This window comes from Salmo trutta, chromosome 4 (assembly GCF_901001165.1).
Source record: "Salmo trutta chromosome 4, fSalTru1.1, whole genome shotgun sequence".
Classification (NCBI taxonomy): domain Eukaryota; kingdom Metazoa; phylum Chordata; class Actinopteri; order Salmoniformes; family Salmonidae; genus Salmo; species Salmo trutta.
Window position 1 is genome coordinate 62,731,353 of NC_042960.1, and position 22,167 is coordinate 62,753,519.

A 22,167-nucleotide genomic window follows, 5' to 3' on the forward strand; every position below is an offset into this window, starting at 1 on the left:
AATTCAAACCATTCTGACTCTACAGATGTTTTTGTAAAAAAAAGCCCCGGGCCTGGGCCCCTTTGAGATATGTCTTTGTCTCACGAACACAGGTCTATCTCAGCCCCCGTTAATCACACAGACTAACTCTTGGTACCACTGGATGCGGAAGACAAAGACAGATCTGATGGTACAACCCATACGTCTACAGCTAAAACAGACAATGTTTAAAAGGGGGTAGAATTCCACAAAAATAACTTGCTTTGAAATATGGATGGATGTCCACCAACATTAGGTCATACTTTACCTGTTGGCAACCAGCATCGCTGACCATCTTTCTCATTTGTGGAACATGGCAATTCTCCATAATTAACATAATTTGATTGCAACAACTGTTGATGCTGAGAATGCAACACAAACCGCTGGTGCAAATGCTCTTTTCAAGATGCTCCACCTTGATCACAACTACTTATACATCAAGACTATACTTTCAGGGGTCATTTCTATAGTTTGTTACTTGAGAAATGTGTGTCTAAAGTGGTAGGTCTCGCTATCCATGATGACGATTCAAGATATTCCCGTTCAGAGCATGAATCTGGTGGCTAGAAATGACTTTGCTCATTTTTCTTCCACCTTTGATGATCTTTCCTTGTTCTTCAATGAACATGGATGAAGGGAATATGTTCTGAGTGGATGTTAACCATGTACAATAAAATCTACTGAAACATGTCCCAAATGCTTATCGTTAATAAAATAAATCCTATAGAATCAGTCCTGATACCCCAGCAAAAATCTTTTCAGTAATCTGACTTTCATTTAATCTCCATGTCCAGCCCTTATATTTAGCTTCACAATGAGGTGTTTTACCATTTTCCTTTCAGGACAACCTTTGACCTTTCCTTTGATCTTCTACATAGAATAACCCCATAACTTCTAACAACTCTTGTGTAGCTTGTGAGCATCATAGAGCAAAACATGTTACATGTGCATATTCGTTAGTGTCTCAGCTTTTCATAGATAGCTTTTAGGGGTTTGTAATTCAAACCATTCTGACTCTACAGATGTTTTTGTAAAAAAAGACCCTGACCTGGGCCCCTTCGGGATCCGTCTTTGTCTCACAAACACAGCTCTATCTCAGCCCCCGTTAATCACACAGACTAACTCTTGATTCCACTGGATGCGGAAGACTAAGACAGATCTGATGGTACAACCCATACGTCTATAGCTAAAACAGACAATGTTTAAAAGGGGGTAGAATTCCACAAAAATAACTTGCTTTGAAATATGGATGGATGTCCACCAACAGGTCATATTTTACCTGTTGGCAACCAGCATCGCTAACCATCTTTCTCATTTGTGGAACATGGCAATTCTCCATAATTAACATAATTTGATTGCAACAACTGTTGATTCTTTGAATGCAACACAAACCGCTGGTGCAAATGCTCTTTTCAAGATGCTCCACCTTGATCACAACTACTTATACATCAAGACTATACTTTCAGGGGTCATTTCTATAGTTTGTTACTTGAGAAATGTCTGTCTAAAGTGGTAGGTCTCGCTATCCATGATGACGATTCAAGATATTCCCGTTCAGAGCATGAATCTGGTGGCTAGAAATGACTTTGCTCATTTTTCTTCCACCTTTGATGATCTTTCCTTGTTCTTCAATGAACATGGATGAAGGGAATATGTTCTGAGTGGATGTTAACCATGTACAATAAAAAGTACTGAAATGTCTCCCAAAAACTTATCGTTAATAAAATAAATCCTATTGAATCAGTCCTGATACCCCAGCAAAAATCTTTTCAGTTATCTGACTTTCATTTATCTCCATGTCCAGCCCTTATATTTAGCTTCACAATGAGGTGTTTTACCATTTTCCTTTCAGGACAACCTTTGACCTTCCTTTGATCTTCTACATAGAATAACCCCATAACTTCTAACAACTCTTGTGTAGCTTGTGAGCGTCATAGAGCAAATCATGTCACATGTGCATGTTCGTTAGAGTCTCAGCTTTTCATAGATAGCTTTTAGGGGTTTGTAATTCAAACCATTCTGACTCTACAGATGTTTTTGTAAAAAAAAGACCCGGGCCTGGGCCCCTTTGAGATACGTCTTTGTCTCACAAACACAGCTCTATCTCAGCCCCCGTTAATCACACAGACTAACTCTTGGTACCACTGGATGCGGAAGACAAAGACAGATCTGATGGTACAACCCATACGTCTACAGCTAAAACAGACAATGTTTAAAAGGGGGTAGAATTCCACAAAAATAACTTGCTTTGAAATATGGATGGATGTCCACCAACATTAGGTCATATTTTACCTGTTGGCAATCAGCATCGCTGACCATCTTTCTCATTTGTGGAACCTAGCCATTCCCCATAATTAACATAATTTGATTGCAACAACTGTTGATGCTGAGAATGCAACACAAACCGCTGGTGCAAATGCTCTTTTCAAGATGCTCCACCTTGATCACAACTACTTATACATCAAGACTATACTTTCAGGGGTCATTTCTATAGTTTGTTACTTGAGAAATGTGTGTCTGAAGTGGTAGGTCTCGCTATCCATGATGACGATTCAAGATATTCCTGTTCAGAGCATGAATCTGGTGGCTAGAAGTGACTTTGCTCATTTTTCTTCCACCTTTGATGATCTTTCCTTGTTCTTCAATGAACATGGATGAAGGGAATATGTTCTGAGTGGATGTTAACCATGTACAATAAAAAGTACTGAAATGTCTCCCAAATACTTATCGTTAATAAAATAAATTCTATAGAATCAGTCCTGATACCCCAGCAAAAATCTTTTCAGTAATCTGACTTTCATTTAATCTCCATGTCCAGCCCTTATATTTAGCTTCACAATGAGGTGTTTTACCATTTTCCTTTCAGGACAACCTTTGACCTTTCTTTGATCTTCTACATAGAATAACGCCATACCTTCTAACAACTCTTGTGTAGCTTGTGAGCATCATAGAGCAAAACATGTTACATGTGCATATTAGTTAGTGTCTCAGCTTTTCATAGATAGCTTTTAGGGGTTTGTAATTCAAACCATTCTGACTCTACAGATGTTTTTGTAAAAAAAGACCCGGACCTGGGCCCCTTCGGGATCCGTCTTTGTCTCACAAACACAGCTCTATCTCAGCCCCCGTTAATCACACAGACTAACTCTTGATACCACTGGATGCGGAAGACAAGACAGATCTGATGGTACAACCCATACGTCTATAGCTAAAACAGACAATGTTTAAAAGGGGGTAGAATTCCACAAAAATAACTTGCTTTGAAATATGGATGGATGTCCACCAACATTAGGTCATACTTTACCTGTTGGCAACCAGCATCGCTGACCATCTTTCTCATTTGTGGAACCTAGCAATTCTCCATAATTAACATAATTTGATTGCAACAACTGTTGATGCTGAGAATGCAACACAACCCGCTGGTGCAAATGCTCTTTTCAAGATGCTCCACCTTGATCACAACTACTTATACATCAAGACTATACTTTCAGGGGTCATTTCTATAGTTTGTTACTTGAGAAATGTCTGTCTAAAGTGGTAGGTCTCGCTATCCATGATGACGATTCAAGATATTCCCGTTCAGAGCATGAATCTGGTGGCTAGAAATGACTTTGCTCATTTTTCTTCCACCTTTGATGATCTTTCCTTGTTCTTCAATGAACATGGATGAAGGGAATATGTTCTGAGTGGATGTTCGCCATGTACAATAAAAAGTACTGAAATGTCTCCCAAATACTTATCGTTAATAAAATAAATCCTATTGAATCAGTCCTGATACCGCAGCAAAAATCTTTTCAGTAATCTGACTTTCATTTATCTCCATGTCCAGCCTTTATATTTAGCTTCACAATGAGGTGTTTTAACATTTTCCTTTCAGGACAACCTTTGACCTTTCTTTGATCTTCTACATAGAATAACGCCATACCTTCTAACAACTCTTGTGTAGCTTGTGAGCGTCATAGAGCAAATCATGTCACATGTGCATGTTCGTTAGAGTCTCAGCTTTTCATAGATAGCTTTTAGGGGTTTGTAATTCAAACCATTCTGACTCTACAGATGTTTTTGTAAAAAAAAGACCCGGGCCTGGGCCCCTTTGAGATACGTCTTTGTCTCACAAACACAGCTCTATCTCAGCCCCCGTTAATCACACAGACTAACTCTTGGTACCACTGGATGCGGAAGACAAAGACAGATCTGATGGTACAACCCATACGTCTATAGCTAAAACAGACAATGTTTAAAAGGGGGTAGAATTCCACAAAAATAACTTGCTTTGAAATATGGATGGATGTCCACCAACATTAGGTCATATTTTACCTGTTGGCAACCAGCATCGCTGACCATCTTTCTCATTTGTGGAACCTAGCAATTCTCCATAATTAACATAATTTGATTGCAACAACTGTTGATGCTGAGAATGCAACACAAACCGCTGGTGCAAATGCTCTTTTCAAGATGCTCCACCTTGATCACAACTACTTATACATCAAGACTATACTTTCAGGGGTCATTTCTATAGTTTGTTACTTGAGAAATGTGTGTCTAAAGTGGTAGGTCTCGCTATCCATGATGACGATTCAAGATATTCCTGTTCAGAGCATGAATCTGGGGGCTAGAAGTGACTTTGCTTATTTTTCTTCCACCTTTGATGATCTTTCCTTGTTCTTCAATGAACATGGATGAAGGGAATATGTTCTGAGTGGATGTTAACCATGTACAATAAAAGTACTGAAATGTCTCCCAAATACTTATCGTTAATAAAATAAATTCTATAGAATCAGTCCTGATACCCCAGCAAAAATCTTTTCAGTAATCTGACTTTCTTTAATCTCCATGTCCAGCCCTCATATTTAGCTTCACAATGAGGTGTTTTACCATTTTCCTTTCAGGACAACCTTTGACCTTTCTTTGATCTTCTACATAGAATAACGCCATACCTTCTAACAACTCTTGTGTAGCCTGTGAGCATCATAGAGCAAAACATGTTACATGTGCATATTAGTTAGTGTCTCAGCTTTTCATAGATAGCTTTTAGGGGTTTGTAATTCAAACCATTCTGACTCTACAGATGTTTTTGTAAAAAAAGACCCTGACCTGGGCCCCTTCGGGATCCGTCTTTGTCTCACAAACACAGCTCTATCTCAGTCCCCGTTAATCACACAGACTAACTCTTGGTACCACTGGATGCGGAAGACTAAGACAGATCTGATGGTACAACCCATACGTCTATAGCTAAAACAGACAATGTTTAAAAGGGGGTAGAATTCCACAAAAATAACTTGCTTTGAAATATGGATGGATGTCCACCAACATTAGGTCATATTTTACCTGTTGGCAACCAGCATCGCTGACCATCTTTCTCATTTGTGGAACCTAGCAATTCCCCATAATTAACATAATTTGATTGCAACAACTGTTGATGCTGAGAATGCAACACAAACCGCTGGTGCAAATGCTCTTTTCAAGATGCTCCACCTTGATCACAACTACTTATACATCAAGACTATACTTTCAGGGGTCATTTCTATAGTTTGTTACTTGAGAAATGTGTGTCTGAAGTGGTAGGTCTCGCTATCCATGATGACGATTCAAGATATTCCTGTTCAGAGCATGAATCTGGTGGCTAGAAATGACTTTGCTCATTTTTCTTCCACCTTTGATGATCTTTCCTTGTTCTTCAATGAACATGGATGAAGGGAATATGTTCTGAGTGGATGTTAACCATGTACAATAAAAAGTACTGAAATGTCTCCCAAATACTTATCGTTAATAAAAAAAATTCTATAGAATCAGTCCTGATACCCCAGCAAAAATCTTTTCAGTAATCTGACTTTCTTTAATCTCCATGTCCAGCCTTATATTTAGCTTCACAATGAGGTGTTTTACCATTTTCCTTTCAGGACAACCTTTGACCTTTCTTTGATCGTCTACATAGAATAACGCCATACCTTCTAACAACTCTTGTGTAGCTTGTGAGCGTCATAGAGCAAATCATGTCACATGTGCATATTCGTTAGAGTCTCAGCTTTTCATAGATAGCTTTTAGGGGTTTGTAATTCAAACCATTCTGACTCTACAGATGTTTTTGTAAAAAAAGACCCGGACCTGGGCCCCTTCGGGATCCGTCTTTGTCTCACAAACACAGCTCTATCTCAGCCCCCGTTAATCACACAGACTAACTCTTGATTCCACTGGATGCGGAAGACTAAGACAGATCTGATGGTACAACCCATACGTCTATAGCTAAAACAGAGAATGTTTAAAAGGGGGTAGAATTCCACAAAAATAACTTGCTTTGAAATATGGATGGATGTCCACCGACATTAGGTCATATTTTACCTGTTGGCAACCAGCATCGCTGACCATCTTTCTCATTTGTGGAACCTAGCAATTCCCCATAATTAACATAATTTGATTGCAACAACTGTTGATGCTGAGAATGCAACACAAACCGCTGGTGCAAATGCTCTTCTCAAGATGCTCCACCTTGATCACAACTACTTATACATCAAGACTATACTTTCAGGGGTCATTTCTATAGTTTGTTACTTGAGAAATGTGTGTCTAAAGTGGTAGGTCTCGCTATCCATGATGACGATTCAAGATATTCCCGTTCAGAGCATGAATCTGGTGGCTAGAAATGACTTTGCTCATTTTTCTTCCACCTTTGATGATCTTTCCTTGTTCTTCAATGAACATGGATGAAGGGAATATGTTCTGAGTGGATGTTAACCATGTACAATAAAAAGTACTGAAATGTCTCCCAAATACTTATCGTTAATAAAATAAATTCTATTGAATCAGTCCTGATACCCCAGCAAAAATCTTTTCATTAATCTGACTTTCTTTATCTCAATGTCCAGCCCTTATATTTAGCTTCACAATGAGGTGTTTTACCATTTTCCTTTCAGGACAACCTTTGACCTTTCTTTGATCTTCTACATAGAATAACACCATACCTTCTAACAACTCTTGTGTAGCTTGTGAGCATCATAGAGCAAAACATGTTACATGTGCATATTCGTTAGTGTCTCAGCTTTTCATAGATAGCTTTTAGGGGTTTGTAATTCAAACCATTCTGACTCTACAGATGTTTTTGTAAAAAAAGACCCGGACCTGGGCCCCTTCGGGATCCGTCTTTGTCTCACAAACACAGCTCTATCTCAGCCCCCGTTAATCACACAGACTAACTCTTGATACCACTGGATGCGGAAGACAAAGACAGATCTGATGGTACAACCCATACGTCTATAGCTAAAACAGACAATGTTTAAAAGGGGGTAGAATTCCACAAAAATAACTTGCTTTGAAATATGGATGGATGTCCACCAACATTAGGTCATATTTTACCTGTTGGCAACCAGCATCGCTGACCATCTTTCTCATTTGTGGAACCTAGCAATTCCCCATAATTAACATAATTTGATTGCAACAACTGTTGATGCTGAGAATGCAACACAAACCGCTGGTGCAAATGCTCTTTTCAAGATGCTCCACCTTGATCACAACTACTTATACATCAAGACTATACGTTTCAGGGGTAATATTTATAGTTTGTTACTTGAGAAATGTCTGTCTAAAGTGGTAGGTCTCGCTATCCATGATGACGATTCAAGATATTCCCGTTCAGAGCATGAATCTGGTGGCTAGAAATGACTTTGCTCATTTTTCTTCCACCTTTGATGATCTTTCCTTGTTCTTCAATGAACATGGATGAAGGGAATATGTTCTGAGTGGATGTTAACCATGTACAATAAAAAGTACTGAAATGTCCCCCAAATACTTATCGTTAATAAAAAAAAATCTTTTGAATCAGTCCTGATACCCCAGCAAAAATCTTTTAAGTAATCTGACTTTCTTTATCTCCATGTCCAGCCTTTATATTTAGCTTCACAATGAGGTGTTTTACCATTTTCCTTTCAGGACAACCTTTGACCTTTCTTTGATCTTCTACATAGAATAACGCCATGCCTTCTAATAACTCTTGTGTAGCTTGTGAGCGTCATAGAGCAAATCATGTCACATGTGCATGTTCGTTAGAGTCTCAGCTTTTCATAGATAGCTTTTAGGGGTTTGTAATTCAAACCATTCTGACTCTACAGATGTTTTTGTAAAAAAAGACCCGGACCTGGGCCCCTTCGGGATCCGTCTTTGTCTCACAAACACAGCTCTATCTCAGCCCCCGTTAATCACACAGACTAACTCTTGATACCACTGGATGCGGAAGACAAAGACAGATCTGATGGTACAACCCATACGTCTATAGCTAAAACAGACAATGTTTAAAAGGGGGTAGAATTCCACAAAAATAACTTGCTTTGAAATATGGATGGATGTCCACCAACATTAGGTCATATTTTACCTGTTGGCAACCAGCATCGCTGACCATCTTTCTCATTTGTGGAACCTAGCAATTCTCCATAATTAACATAATTTGATTGCAACAACTGTTGATGCTGAGAATGCAACACAAACCGCTGGTGCAAATGCTCTTTTCAAGATGCTCCACCTTGATCACAACTACTTATACATCAAGACTATACTTTCAGGGGTCATTTCTATAGTTTGTTACTTGAGAAATGTCTGTCTAAAGTGGTAGGTCTCGCTATCCATGATGACGATTCAAGATATTCCCGTTCAGAGCATGAATCTGGTGGCTAGAAGTGACTTTGCTCATTTTTCTTCCACCTTTGATGATCTTTCCTTGTTCTTCAAAGAACATGGATGAAGGGAATATGTTCTGAGTGGATGTTAACCATGTACAATAAAAGTACTGAAATGTCTCCCAAATACTTTTCGTTAATAAAATAAATTCTATAGAATCAGTCCTGATACCCCAGCAAAAATCTTTTCAGTAATCTGACTTTCTTTAATCTCCATGTCCAGCCCTCATATTTAGCTTCACAATGAGGTGTTTTACCATTTTCCTTTCAGGACAACCTTTGACCTTTCTTTGACCTTCTACATAGAATAACGCCATACCTTCTAACAACTCTTGTGTAGCCTGTGAGCATCATAGAGCAAAACATGTTACATGTGCATATTAGTTAGTGTCTCAGCTTTTCATAGATAGCTTTTAGGGGTTTGTAATTCAAACCATTCTGACTCTACAGATGTTTTTGTAAAAAAAGACCCTGACCTGGGCCCCTTCGGGATCCGTCTTTGTCTCACAAACACAGCTCTATCTCAGTCCCCGTTAATCACACAGACTAACTCTTGGTACCACTGGATGCGGAAGACTAAGACAGATCTGATGGTACAACCCATACGTCTATAGCTAAAACAGGCAATGTTTAAAAGGGGGTAGAATTCCACAAAAATAACTTGCTTTGAAATATGGATGGATGTCCACCAACATTAGGTCATATTTTACCTGTTGGCAACCAGCATCGCTGACCATCTTTCTCATTTGTGGAACCTAGCAATTCCCCATAATTAACATAATTTGATTGCAACAACTGTTGATGCTGAGAATGCAACACAAACCGCTGGTGCAAATGCTCTTTTCAAGATGCTCCACCTTGATCACAACTACTTATACATCAAGACTATACTTTCAGGGGTCATTTCTATAGTTTGTTACTTGAGAAATGTGTGTCTGAAGTGGTAGGTCTCGCTATCCATGATGACGATTCAAGATATTCCTGTTCAGAGCATGAATCTGGTGGCTAGAAATGACTTTGCTCATTTTTCTTCTACCTTTGATGATCTTTCCTTGTTCTTCAATGAACATGGATGAAGGGAATATGTTCTGAGTGGATGTTAACCATGTACAATAAAAAGTACTGAAATGTCCCCCAAATACTTATCGTTAATAAAAAAAAATCTTTTGAATCAGTCCTGATACCCCAGCAAAAATCTTTTAAGTAATCTGACTTTCTTTTATCTCCATGTCCAGCCTTTATATTTAGCTTCACAATGAGGTGTTTTACCATTTTCCTTTCAGGACAACCTTTGACCTTTCTTTGATCGTCTACATAGAATAACGCCATACCATCTAACAACTCTTGTGTAGCTTGTGAGCGTCATAGAGCAAATCATGTCACATGTGCATGTTCGTTAGAGTCTCAGCTTTTCATAGATAGCTTTTAGGGGTTTGTAATTCAAACCATTCTGACTCTACAGATGTTTTTGTAAAAAAAGACCCGGACCTGGGCCCCTTCGGGATCCGTCTTTGTCTCACAAACACAGCTCTATCTCAGCCCCCGTTAATCACACAGACTAACTCTTGATACCACTGGATGCGGACGACAAAGACAGATCTGATGGTACAACCCATACGTCTATAGCTAAAACAGACAATGTTTAAAAGGGGGTAGAATTCCACAAAAATAACTTGCTTTGAAATATGGATGGATGTCCACCGACATTAGGTCATATTTTACCTGTTGGCAACCAGCATCGCTGACCATCTTTCTCATTTGTGGAACCTAGCAATTCCCCATAATTAACATAATTTGATTGCAACAACTGTTGATGCTGAGAATGCAACACAAACCGCTGGTGCAAATGCTCTTCTCAAGATGCTCCACCTTGATCACAACTACTTATACATCAAGACTATACTTTCAGGGTTCATTTCTATAGTTTGTTACTTGAGAAATGTCTGTCTAAAGTGGTAGGTCTCGCTATCCATGATGACGATTCAAGATATTCCCGTTCAGAGCATGAATCTGGTGGCTTGAAATGACTTTGCTCATTTTTCTTCCACCTTTGATGATCTTTCCTTGTTCTTCAATGAACATGGATGAAGGGAATATGTTCTGAGTGGATGTTAACCATGTACAATAAAAAGTACTGAAAAGTCTCCGAAATACTTATCGTTAATAAAATAAATTCTATTGAATCAGTCCTGATACCCCAGCAAAAATCTTTTCAGTTATCTGACTTTCTTTTATCTCCATGTCCAGCCCTTATATTTAGCTTCACAATGAGGTGTTTTACCATTTTCCTTTCAGGACAACCTTTGACCTTTCTTTGATCTTCTACATAGAATAACACCATACCCTCTATCAACTCTTGTGTAGCTTGTGAGCATCATAGAGCAAAACATGTTACATGTGCATATTCGTTAGTGTCTCAGCTTTTCATAGATAGCTTTTAGGGGTTTGTAATTCAAACCATTCTGACTCTACAGATGTTTTTGTAAAAAACGACCCGGACCTGGGCCCCTTCGGGATCCGTCTTTGTCTCACAAACACAGCTCTATCTCAGCCCCCGTTAATCACACAGACTAACTCTTGATACCACTGGATGCGGAAGACAAAGACAGATCTGATGGTACAACCCATACGTCTATAGCTAAAACAGACAATGTTTAAAAGGGGGTAGAATTCCACAAAAATAACTTGCTTTGAAATATGGATGGATGTCCACCAACATTAGGTCATACTTTACCTGTTGGCAACCAGCATCGCTGACCATCTTTCTCATTTGTGGAACCTAGCAATTCCCCATAATTAACATAATTTGATTGCAACAACTGTTGATGCTGAGAATGCAACACAAACCGCTGGTGCAAATGCTCTTTTCAAGATGCTCCACCTTGATCACAACTACTTATACATCAAGACTATAGTTTCAGGGGTAATATTTATAGTTTGTTACTTGAGAAATGTGTCTCTAAAGTGGTAGGTCTCGCTATCCATGATGACGATTCAAGATATTCCCGTTCAGAGCATGAATCTGGTGGCTTGAAATGACTTTGCTCATTTTTCTTCCACCTTTGATGATCTTTCCTTGTTCTTCAATGAACATGGATGAAGGGAATATGTTCTGAGTGGATGTTAACCATGTACAATAAAAAGTACTGAAATGTCTCCGAAATACTTATCGTTAATAAAATAAATTCTATTGAATCAGTCCTGATACCCCAGCAAAAATCTTTTCAGTAATCTGACTTTCTTTTATCTCCATGTCCAGCCTTTATATTTAGCTTCACAATGAGGTGTTTTACCATTTTCCTTTCAGGACAACCTTTGACCTTTCTTTGATCTTCTACATAGAATAACGCCATGCCTTCTAATAACTCTTGTGTAGCTTGTGAGCATCATAGAGCAAAACATGTTACATGTGCATATTCGTTAGTGTCTCAGCTTTTCATAGATAGCTTTTAGGGGTTTGTAATTCAAACCATTCTGACTCTACAGATGTTTTTGTAAAAAAAGACCTGGAACTGGGCCCCTTCGGGATCCGTCTTTGTCTCACAAACACAGCTCTATCTCAGCCCCCGTTAATCACACAGACTAACTCTTGATACCACTGGATGCGGAAGACAAAGACAGATCTGATGGTACAACCCATACGTCTATAGCTAAAACAGACAATGTTTAAAAGGGGGTAGAATTCCACAAAAATAACTTGCTTTGAAATATGGATGGATGTCCACCAACACTAGGTCATATTTTACCTGTTGGCAACCAGCATCGCTGACCATCTTTCTCATTTGTGGAACCTAGCAATTCCCCATAATTAACATAATTTGATTGCAACAACTGTTGATGCTGAGAATGCAACACAAACCGCTGGTGCAAATGCTCTTTTCAAGTTGCTCCACCTTGATCACAACTACTTATACAGCAAGACTATACTTTCAGGGATCATTTCTATAGTTCGTTACTTGATAAATGTGTGTCTGAAGTGGTAGGTCTCGCTATCCATGACGACGACTCAAAATATTCCCGTTCAGAGCATGAATCTGGTGGCTTGAAATGACTTTGCTCATTTTTCTTCCACCTTTGATGATCTTTCCTTGTTCTTCAATGAACATGGATGAAGGGAATATGTTCTGAGTGGATGTTAACCATGTACAATAAAAAGTACTGAAATGTCTCCGAAATACTTATCGTTAATAAAATAAATTCTATTGAATCAGTCCTGATACCCCAGCAAAAATCTTTTCAGTAATCTGACTTTCTTTAATCTCCATGTCCAGCCCTCATATTTAGCTTCACAATGAGGTGTTTTACCATTTTCCTTTCAGGACAACCTTTGACCTTTCTTTGACCTTCTACATAGAATAACGCCATACCTTCTAACAACTCTTGTGTAGCCTGTGAGCATCATAGAGCAAAACATGTTACATGTGCATATTAGTTAGTGTCTCAGCTTTTCATAGATAGCTTTTAGGGGTTTGTAATTCAAACCATTCTGACTCTACAGATGTTTTTGTAAAAAAAGACCCTGACCTGGGCCCCTTCGGGATCCGTCTTTGTCTCACAAACACAGCTCTATCTCAGTCCCCATTAATCACACAGACTAACTCTTGGTACCACTGGATGCGGAAGACTAAGACAGATCTGATGGTACAACCCATACGTCTATAGCTAAAACAGGCAATGTTTAAAAGGGGGTAGAATTCCACAAAAATAACTTGCTTTGAAATATGGATGGATGTCCACCAACATTAGGTCATATTTTACCTGTTGGCAACCAGCATCGCTGACCATCTTTCTCATTTGTGGAACCTAGCAATTCCCCATAATTAACATAATTTGATTGCAACAACTGTTGATGCTGAGAATGCAACACAAACCGCTGGTGCAAATGCTCTTTTCAAGATGCTCCACCTTGATCACAACTACTTATACATCAAGACTATACTTTCAGGGGTCATTTCTATAGTTTGTTACTTGAGAAATGTGTGTCTGAAGTGGTAGGTCTCGCTATCCATGATGACGATTCAAGATATTCCTGTTCAGAGCATGAATCTGGTGGCTAGAAATGACTTTGCTCATTTTTCTTCTACCTTTGATGATCTTTCCTTGTTCTTCAATGAACATGGATGAAGGAAATATGTTCTGAGTGGATGTTAACCATGTACAATAAAAAGTACTGAAATGTCCCCCAAATACTTATCGTTAATAAAAAAAAATCTTTTGAATCAGTCCTGATACCCCAGCAAAAATCTTTTAAGTAATCTGACTTTCTTTTATCTCCATGTCCAGCCTTTATATTTAGCTTCACAATGAGGTGTTTTACCATTTTCCTTTCAGGACAACCTTTGACCTTTCTTTGATCTTCTACATAGAATAACGCCATGCCTTCTAATAACTCTTGTGTAGCTTGTGAGCGTCATAGAGCAAATCATGTCACATGTGCATGTTCGTTAGAGTCTCAGCTTTTCATAGATAGCTTTTAGGGGTTTGTAATTCAAACCATTCTGACTCTACAGATGTTTTTGTAAAAAAAGACCCGGACCTGGGCCCCTTCGGGATCCGTCTTTGTCTCACAAACACAGCTCTATCTCAGCCCCCGTTAATCACACAGACTAACTCTTGATACCACTGGATGCGGAAGACAAAGACAGATCTGATGGTACAACCCATACGTCTATAGCTAAAACAGACAATGTTTAAAAGGGGGTAGAATTCCACAAAAATAACTTGCTTTGAAATATGGATGGATGTCCACCAACATTAGGTCATATTTTACCTGTTGGCAACCAGCATCGCTGACCATCTTTCTCATTTGTGGAACCTAGCAATTCTCCATAATTAACACAATTTGATTGCAACAACTGTTGATGCTGAGAATGCAACACAACCCGCTGGTGCAAATGCTCTTTTCAAGATGCTCCACCTTGATCACAACTACTTATACATCAAGACTATACTTTCAGGGGTCATTTCTATAGTTTGTTACTTGAGAAATGTCTGTCTAAAGTGGTAGGTCTCGCTATCCATGATGACGATTCAAGATATTCCCGTTCAGAGCATGAATCTGGTGGCTAGAAGTGACTTTGCTCATTTTTCTTCCACCTTTGATGATCTTTCCTTGTTCTTCAATGAACATGGATGAAGGGAATATGTTCTGAGTGGATGTTAACCATGTACAATAAAAGTACTGAAATGTCTCCCAAATACTTTTCGTTAATAAAATAAATTCTATAGAATCAGTCCTGATACCCCAGCAAAAATCTTTTCAGTAATCTGACTTTCTTTAATCTCCATGTCCAGCCCTCATATTTAGCTTCACAATGAGGTGTTTTACCATTTTCCTTTCAGGACAACCTTTGACCTTTCTTTGACCTTCTACATAGAATAACGCCATACCTTCTAACAACTCTTGTGTAGCCTGTGAGCATCATAGAGCAAAACATGTTACATGTGCATATTAGTTAGTGTCTCAGCTTTTCATAGATAGCTTTTAGGGGTTTGTAATTCAAACCATTCTGACTCTACAGATGTTTTTGTAAAAAAAGACCCTGACCTGGGCCCCTTCGGGATCCGTCTTTGTCTCACAAACACAGCTCTATCTCAGTCCCCGTTAATCACACAGACTAACTCTTGGTACCACTGGATGCGGAAGACTAAGACAGATCTGATGGTACAACCCATACGTCTATAGCTAAAACAGGCAATGTTTAAAAGGGGGTAGAATTCCACAAAAATAACTTGCTTTGAAATATGGATGGATGTCCACCAACATTAGGTCATATTTTACCTGTTGGCAACCAGCATCGCTGACCATCTTTCTCATTTGTGGAACCTAGCAATTCCCCATAATTAACATAATTTGATTGCAACAACTGTTGATGCTGAGAATGCAACACAAACCGCTGGTGCAAATGCTCTTTTCAAGATGCTCCACCTTGATCACAACTACTTATACATCAAGACTATACTTTCAGGGGTCATTTCTATAGTTTGTTACTTGAGAAATGTGTGTCTGAAGTGGTAGGTCTTGCTATCCATGATGACGATTCAAGATATTCCTGTTCAGAGCATGAATCTGGTGGCTAGAAATGACTTTGCTCATTTTTCTTCTACCTTTGATGATCTTTCCTTGTTCTTCAATGAACATGGATGAAGGGAATATGTTCTGAGTGGATGTTAACCATGTACAATAAAAAGTACTGAAATGTCCCCCAAATACTTATCGTTAATAAAAAAAAATCTTTTGAATCAGTCCTGATACCCCAGCAAAAATCTTTTAAGTAATCTGACTTTCTTTTATCTCCATGTCCAGCCTTTATATTTAGCTTCACAATGAGGTGTTTTACCATTTTCCTTTCAGGACAACCTTTGACCTTTCTTTGATCTTCTACATAGAATAACGCCATGCCTTCTAATAACTCTTGTGTAGCTTGTGAGCGTCATAGAGCAAATCATGTCACATGTGCATGTTCGTTAGAGTCTCAGCTTTTCATAGATAGCTTTTAGGGGTTTGTAATTCAAACCATTCTGACTCTACAGATGTTTTTGTAAAAAAAGACCCGGACCTGGGCCCCTTAGGGATCCGTCTTTGTCTCACAAACACAGCTCTATCTCAGCCCCCGTTAATCACACAGACTAACTCTTGATACCACTGGATGCGGAAGACAAAGACAGATCTGATGGTACAACCCATACGTCTATAGCTAAAACAGACAATGTTTAAAAGGGGGTAGAATTCCACAAAAATAACTTGCTTTGAAATATGGATGGATGTCCACCAACATTAGGTCATATTTTACCTGTTGGCAACCAGCATCGCTGACCATCTTTCTCATTTGTGGAACCTAGCAATTCTCCATAATTAACATAATTTGATTGCAACAACTGTTGATGCTGAGAATGCAACACAACCCGCTGGTGCAAATGCTCTTTTCAAGATGCTCCACCTTGATCACAACTACTTATACATCAAGACTATACTTTCAGGGGTCATTTCTATAGTTTGTTACTTGAGAAATGTGTGTCTAAAGTGATAGGTTTCGCTATCCATGATGACGATTCAAGATATTCCCGTTCAGAGCATGAATCTGGTGGCTAGAAATGACTTTGCTCATTTTTCTTCCACCTTTGATGATCTTTCCTTGTTCTTCAATGAACATGGATGAAGGGAATATGTTCTGAGTGGATGTTCGCCATGTACAATAAAATCAACTGAAATGTCTCCCAAAACCTTATCGTTAATAAAATAAATCCTATTGAATCAGTCCGGATACCGCAGCAAAAATCTTTTCAGTAATCTGACTTTCTTTAATCTCCATGTCCAGCCCTCATATTTAGCTTCACAATGAGGTGTTTTACCATTTTCCTTTCAGGACAACCTTTGACCTTTCTTTGACCTTCTACATAGAATAACGCCATACCTTCTAACAACTCTTGTGTAGCCTGTGAGCATCATAGAGCAAAACATGTTACATGTGCATATTAGTTAGTGTCTCAGCTTTTCATAGATAGCTTTTAGGGGTTTGTAATTCAAACCATTCTGACTCTACAGATGTTTTTGTAAAAAAAGACCCTGACCTGGGCCCCTTTGAGATACGTCTTTGTCTCACAAACACCGCTCTATCTCAGCCCCCGTTAATCACACAGACTAACTCTTGGTACCACTGGATGCGGAAGACTAAGACAGATCTGATGGTACAACCCATACGTCTATAGCTAAAACAGACAATGTTTAAAAGGGGGTAGAATTCCACAAAAATAACTTGCTTTGAAATATGGATGGATGTCCACCAACATTAGGTCATATTTTACCTGTTGGCAACCAGCATCACTGACCATCTTTCTCATTTGTGGAACCTAGCAATTCTCCATAATTAACATAATTTGATCGCAACAACTGTTGATGCTGAGAATGCAACACAAACCGCTGGTGCAAATGCTCTTTTCAAGATGCTCCACCTTGATCACAACTACTTATACACCAAGACTATACTTCCAGGGATCATTTCTATAGTTCTTTACTTGAGAAATGTGTGTCTGAAGTGGTAGGTCTCGCTATCCATGATGATGATTCAAGATATTCCCATTCAGAGCATGAATCTGGTGGCTAGAAATGACTTTGCTCAATTTTCTTCCACCTTTGATGATCTTTCCTTGTTCTTCAATGAACATGGATGAAGGGAATATGTTCTGAGTGGATGTTAACCATGTACAATAAAAAGTACTGAAATGTCTCCCAAATTCTTATTGTTAATAAAATAAATTCTTTTGAATCAGTCCTGATACCCCAGCAAAAATCTTTTCAGTAATCTGACTTTCTTTTATCTCCATGTCCAGCCCTTATATTTAACTTCATAATGAGGTGTTTTACCATTTTCCTTTCAGGACAACCTATGACCTTCCTTTGATTTTCTACATAGAATAACCCAATACCTTCTAACAACTCTTGTGTAGCTTGTGAGCGTCATAGAGTAAAACATGTTACATGTGCATATTCGTTAGAGTCTCAGCTTTTCATAGATAGCTTTTAGGGGTTTGTAATTCAAACCATTCTGACTCTACAGATGTTTTTGTAAAAAAAGACCCGGACCTGGGCCCCTTCGGGATCCGTCTTTGTCTCACAAACACAGCTCTATCTCAGTCCCCGTTAATCACACAGACTAACTCTTGGTACCACTGGATGCGGAAGACAAAGACAGATCTGATGGTACAACCCATACGTCTATAGCTAAAACAGACAATGTTTAAAAGGGGTAGAATTGTTCTTCAATGAACATGAATGAAGACAAAACTTTCAGGGATAATTTTATTCGTTATTTACTGCGTTGACACAATGACTTATCAATGACCCAAAGCTAGATTAGATCAGTTAATCCCTACTGTTGTGTCGCAGAGTTGTCGTAATGCTTCAGCAAGTGTACATTATCCCGGGGATATTGGAATACCCAATGTGAGTGACCTAATTTATGTCGCTCTAACTGCCCTGAATGCCTCTGCTGATTCTACAGTTATTGTATGCTGTAATTATGTGCATATGAACCAGAGTTATACTGTTAGCCCTGAGGCGGTGTGAAGCTCACCCTGCACTAACATAATTTGGAACAGCATGTCTACTTCTGCTAGGCTTCCCAGTAAACCAATGAAAAGAATCAAACATTGGGGCGGCAGCGTAGCCTAGTGGTTAGAGCGTTGGACTAGTAACCGAAAGGTTGCAAGATTGATTCCCCGAGCTGACAAGGTACTAATCATTCGTTCTGCCCCTGAAGAAGGCAGTAAACCCACTATTCCTAGGCCGTCATTGAAAATAAGAATTTGTTCTTAACTGACTTGCCTAGTTCAATAAAGGTAAAGAAAAAATAAACATCTCAGAAAAGTGCTGAAAATAGCCCACATTAACATATGTAGCTTAAGAAACAAAGTTCATGACATCAATAACTTGCTAGTAACAGATGACATTCATAATTTCTGAAAATCACTTAGATAATACCTTTGATGATTCAGTGGTAGAAACACATGGTTATAACATCTACAGAAATGCCAATGGTGGAACTGTTGCCATTTATATTCAGAGCCACATTCCTGTAAATCTTAAAACGGTTCTCATGTTAAATACTGTTGAAGTAATATTGCTACAAGTTCATCTTCCTCACCTAAAGCCCATTCTTGTGGGAAGCGGCTATAGATCACCAAGTGCTAACAGTCAGTATCTGGATAACATGTGTGAAATGCTTGATAATGTATGTGATATTGACAGAGAGGTATATTTTCTGGGGGATTTAATATGGAGTTGCTTTCATAAAGCTTCCCACTCAAGAAATAGCTTCAAACTGTAACTAGTGCCTGCAACCTTGGTTCAGGTTATCAGTCAACCTACTGTACCAGGGTAGTTACAGGAATTAAATCATCAACATTTTTATTGATCACACCTTTACCAATGCTGCAGAAATTTGCTTTAAAGCAGTATCCAAATCCATTGGATGTAGTGATCACAACATAGTAGCCATATTTAGGAAAACCAAAGTTCCAAAGGCTGGGCCTAATATACTGTATAAGAGGTCATACAATAAGTTGTGTAGTGATTGCTATGTTGTTGATGTAAATAATATTTGTTGGTCTGTGGTGTGTAATGAGGAGCAACCAGACACTGCACTTGACATATTTATGAAATGTCTTATTCCAGTTACTAATAAGCATGCACCAATTAAGAAAATGACTGTAAAAGCGATGAAATCCCCATGGATTGTTGAGGAATTAAAAAATGGTATGGTTGAGAGGGATGAGGTAAAAGAATGGGATATAAGTCTGGCTGCACAACAGATTGGCAAACATACTGCAAATTTAGAAATCATGTGACTAAACTGAATAAAAAGAAAAATAAACTATATTATGAAACAAAGAAAAAAGATTTAAAGAATGATAGTTAATAAAAGCTTTGGAGAATCTTAAATGAAATTTTGGGCAAAAAGACAAACTCAGCTCCATCATTCATTGAATCAGATGGCTCATTCATCCCAAAAGCCACTGATATTGGCAATTACTTTAATGATTTTTTTCATTGGCAAGATTAGCAAACATAGGCATGACATGTGAGCAACAAATGCTGACACTACAAATCCAAATATAACTGATCAAATTATTTTGAATTCCATAAAGTGCATATGGAAGAGGTAAAAAAAAAGGTATTGTTGTCTATCAACAATGACAAGCCACTGGGGTCTGACAACTTGGATGGAAAATTACTGAGGATAATAGCGGTCGATATTGTCACTCCTATTTGCAATATTTTAAATCTAAGCCTACTAGAAAGTGTGTGCCCTCAGGCCTGGAGGGAAGCAAAAGTAATTCCACTACCCAAGAATAGTTAAGCCCCCTTCACTGGTTCAAATACCACCGACCAATGAACCTGTTACCAACTCTTAGTAAACTTTTGTAAAAAATGGTGTTTCACTAGATACAATGCTATTTTACTGTAAACAAATTGACAACAGACTTTCAGCACACTTATAGGGAAGGACATTCAACAAGCATGGCACTTACACAAATGATTGATGATTGGCTGAGAGAAATTGATGATAAAAAAATTGTTTTGTTAGACTTCAGTGCGGCTTTTGGCATCGATCATAGTCTGCTGATGGAAAAACGTATGTGCTATGGATTTACACCCACTGCTATATTGTGGATAAAGAGTTACCTGTAAAAGAACACAGAGGGTGTTATTTAATGGAGGCCTCTCCAACATAATCAAGGTAGAATCAGGAATTCCCCAGGGCAGCTATCTAGGCCTCTTATTTATTTTTAAACTAATGACATGCCACTGGCCCTGAGCAAAGCCAATGTGCCTATGTATGCGGATGACTCAACATTATACACGTCAGCTACCACAGCAAGTGAAATCACTGCAACACTTAACAAAGAGCTGCAGTTAGTTTCAGAATGGGTGTCAAGGAATAAGTCAGTCATAAATATTTAAAAAACAAAAAGCATTTTGTATTTGGGACAAATCATTCCCTAAACCTCAACTAAATCTTGTAATGAAGAAATAATGATGAAGATTTTAGATATTCCTTTCAGAGCGTGACTCGTGGCTAGGAGTGACTTTGCTCATTTTCGTTCCACCATTGACGACTGTTGCTTGTTCTTCAATGGGATTTGGATGAAGGGAATATGTTCTGAGTGGATGCTGATCATGTTAAAATAAATTAAAACAGCTGTTGACGGTGCAAATGCTCTTTTCAAGATGCTCCACCTTGATCACAACAGCTGCTCCACCAAGATGATACATTCTATGATCATTTCTATAGTTATTTACTTCAGAAATGTGTTTCTAAAGAGTTAGGTTTTGCTATCCATGATGAACATTGAGGATATTCCTTCCAATACATGGATGTGGTTAAAGTGGTAAACGAATCAAAATGTAATTTTATATTTTAGGTTCTTCAAAGTAGCCACCCTTTGACTTGATGACAGCGTTGCACATTTGGCATTCTCTCAACCAGCTCCACCTGGAGTGCTTTTCCAACAGTATTGAAGGAGTTCCCTCATAAACTGAGCATGTGTTGGCTGCTTTTCCTTCACTCTGCGGTTCAACTCATCCCAAACTATCTCAATTGGGTTGAGGTTGGGTGATTGTGGAGGCCAGGTCACCTGATGCAGCACTCCATAACTCTCCTTCTCAATCAAATAGCCCTTACACAGCCTGGAGGTGTGGTGGGTCATTATCCTGTTGAAAAACAAATGATAGTCCCAATAAGCGCAAACCAGATGGGATGGTGTATTGCTGCAAAATGATGTGGTAGCCATGCTGGTTAAGTGTGCCTTGAATTCTAAATAAATCACATACAGTGTCACCAGCAAAGTACCCCCACACCACCTCCTCCATGCTTCATGATGGGAATCACCTACTCTGCGTCTCACAAAGACATGACAGTTGGAACCAGAAATCTTTCATTTGGACTCATCAGACCAAAGGACATATTTCCACCGGTCTAACGTC

The 22,167-nt window shown here is 38.7% G+C and overlaps 18 non-coding genes and 2 pseudogenes across 18 annotated transcripts; all 20 read left to right on the forward strand.

Moving 5' to 3' along the window:
• The first annotated feature begins 457 nt into the window (after nt 1–457).
• LOC115193166 (small nucleolar RNA U3) lies at nt 458–673 on the forward strand. The gene has a single exon (XR_003878124.1). It is a non-coding gene; the product is annotated as a small nucleolar RNA U3 (small nucleolar RNA).
• Nucleotides 674–1,468: 795 nt separating this feature from the next.
• On the forward strand, nt 1,469–1,684 carry LOC115193159 (small nucleolar RNA U3). Its single transcript, XR_003878117.1, has one exon. It is a non-coding gene; the product is annotated as a small nucleolar RNA U3 (small nucleolar RNA).
• Nucleotides 1,685–2,481: 797 nt separating this feature from the next.
• Nucleotides 2,482–2,697, forward strand: LOC115193181 (small nucleolar RNA U3). The gene has a single exon (XR_003878138.1). It is a non-coding gene; the product is annotated as a small nucleolar RNA U3 (small nucleolar RNA).
• A 796-nt stretch (nt 2,698–3,493) lies between these two features.
• On the forward strand, nt 3,494–3,709 carry LOC115193160 (small nucleolar RNA U3). The gene has a single exon (XR_003878118.1). It is a non-coding gene; the product is annotated as a small nucleolar RNA U3 (small nucleolar RNA).
• Nucleotides 3,710–4,506: 797 nt separating this feature from the next.
• Nucleotides 4,507–4,722, forward strand: LOC115193095 (small nucleolar RNA U3). Its single transcript, XR_003878061.1, has one exon. It is a non-coding gene; the product is annotated as a small nucleolar RNA U3 (small nucleolar RNA).
• Nucleotides 4,723–5,517: 795 nt separating this feature from the next.
• LOC115193179 (small nucleolar RNA U3) lies at nt 5,518–5,733 on the forward strand. The gene has a single exon (XR_003878136.1). It is a non-coding gene; the product is annotated as a small nucleolar RNA U3 (small nucleolar RNA).
• A 795-nt stretch (nt 5,734–6,528) lies between these two features.
• Nucleotides 6,529–6,744, forward strand: LOC115193167 (small nucleolar RNA U3). The gene has a single exon (XR_003878125.1). It is a non-coding gene; the product is annotated as a small nucleolar RNA U3 (small nucleolar RNA).
• Nucleotides 6,745–7,539: 795 nt separating this feature from the next.
• On the forward strand, nt 7,540–7,756 carry LOC115193101 (small nucleolar RNA U3). Its single transcript, XR_003878067.1, has one exon. It is a non-coding gene; the product is annotated as a small nucleolar RNA U3 (small nucleolar RNA).
• A 795-nt stretch (nt 7,757–8,551) lies between these two features.
• Nucleotides 8,552–8,767, forward strand: LOC115193165 (small nucleolar RNA U3). Its single transcript, XR_003878123.1, has one exon. It is a non-coding gene; the product is annotated as a small nucleolar RNA U3 (small nucleolar RNA).
• A 795-nt stretch (nt 8,768–9,562) lies between these two features.
• LOC115193180 (small nucleolar RNA U3) lies at nt 9,563–9,778 on the forward strand. The gene has a single exon (XR_003878137.1). It is a non-coding gene; the product is annotated as a small nucleolar RNA U3 (small nucleolar RNA).
• Nucleotides 9,779–10,574: 796 nt separating this feature from the next.
• LOC115193171 (small nucleolar RNA U3) lies at nt 10,575–10,790 on the forward strand. The gene has a single exon (XR_003878128.1). It is a non-coding gene; the product is annotated as a small nucleolar RNA U3 (small nucleolar RNA).
• A 796-nt stretch (nt 10,791–11,586) lies between these two features.
• On the forward strand, nt 11,587–11,802 carry LOC115193102 (small nucleolar RNA U3). Its single transcript, XR_003878068.1, has one exon. It is a non-coding gene; the product is annotated as a small nucleolar RNA U3 (small nucleolar RNA).
• Nucleotides 11,803–12,598: 796 nt separating this feature from the next.
• LOC115193094 (small nucleolar RNA U3) lies at nt 12,599–12,814 on the forward strand. The gene has a single exon (XR_003878060.1). It is a non-coding gene; the product is annotated as a small nucleolar RNA U3 (small nucleolar RNA).
• Nucleotides 12,815–13,610: 796 nt separating this feature from the next.
• LOC115193190 (small nucleolar RNA U3) lies at nt 13,611–13,826 on the forward strand. The gene has a single exon (XR_003878146.1). It is a non-coding gene; the product is annotated as a small nucleolar RNA U3 (small nucleolar RNA).
• Nucleotides 13,827–14,622: 796 nt separating this feature from the next.
• LOC115193169 (small nucleolar RNA U3) lies at nt 14,623–14,838 on the forward strand. The gene has a single exon (XR_003878127.1). It is a non-coding gene; the product is annotated as a small nucleolar RNA U3 (small nucleolar RNA).
• Nucleotides 14,839–15,633: 795 nt separating this feature from the next.
• Nucleotides 15,634–15,849, forward strand: LOC115193187 (small nucleolar RNA U3). Its single transcript, XR_003878143.1, has one exon. It is a non-coding gene; the product is annotated as a small nucleolar RNA U3 (small nucleolar RNA).
• A 796-nt stretch (nt 15,850–16,645) lies between these two features.
• LOC115193161 (small nucleolar RNA U3) lies at nt 16,646–16,861 on the forward strand. The gene has a single exon (XR_003878119.1). It is a non-coding gene; the product is annotated as a small nucleolar RNA U3 (small nucleolar RNA).
• A 796-nt stretch (nt 16,862–17,657) lies between these two features.
• Nucleotides 17,658–17,873, forward strand: LOC115193189 (small nucleolar RNA U3). The gene has a single exon (XR_003878145.1). It is a non-coding gene; the product is annotated as a small nucleolar RNA U3 (small nucleolar RNA).
• A 3,294-nt stretch (nt 17,874–21,167) lies between these two features.
• On the forward strand, nt 21,168–21,349 carry LOC115193103 (uncharacterized; annotated as a pseudogene).
• Nucleotides 21,350–21,444: 95 nt separating this feature from the next.
• Nucleotides 21,445–21,559, forward strand: LOC115193104 (uncharacterized; annotated as a pseudogene).
• The last annotated feature ends 608 nt before the right edge of the window (nt 21,560–22,167 follow it).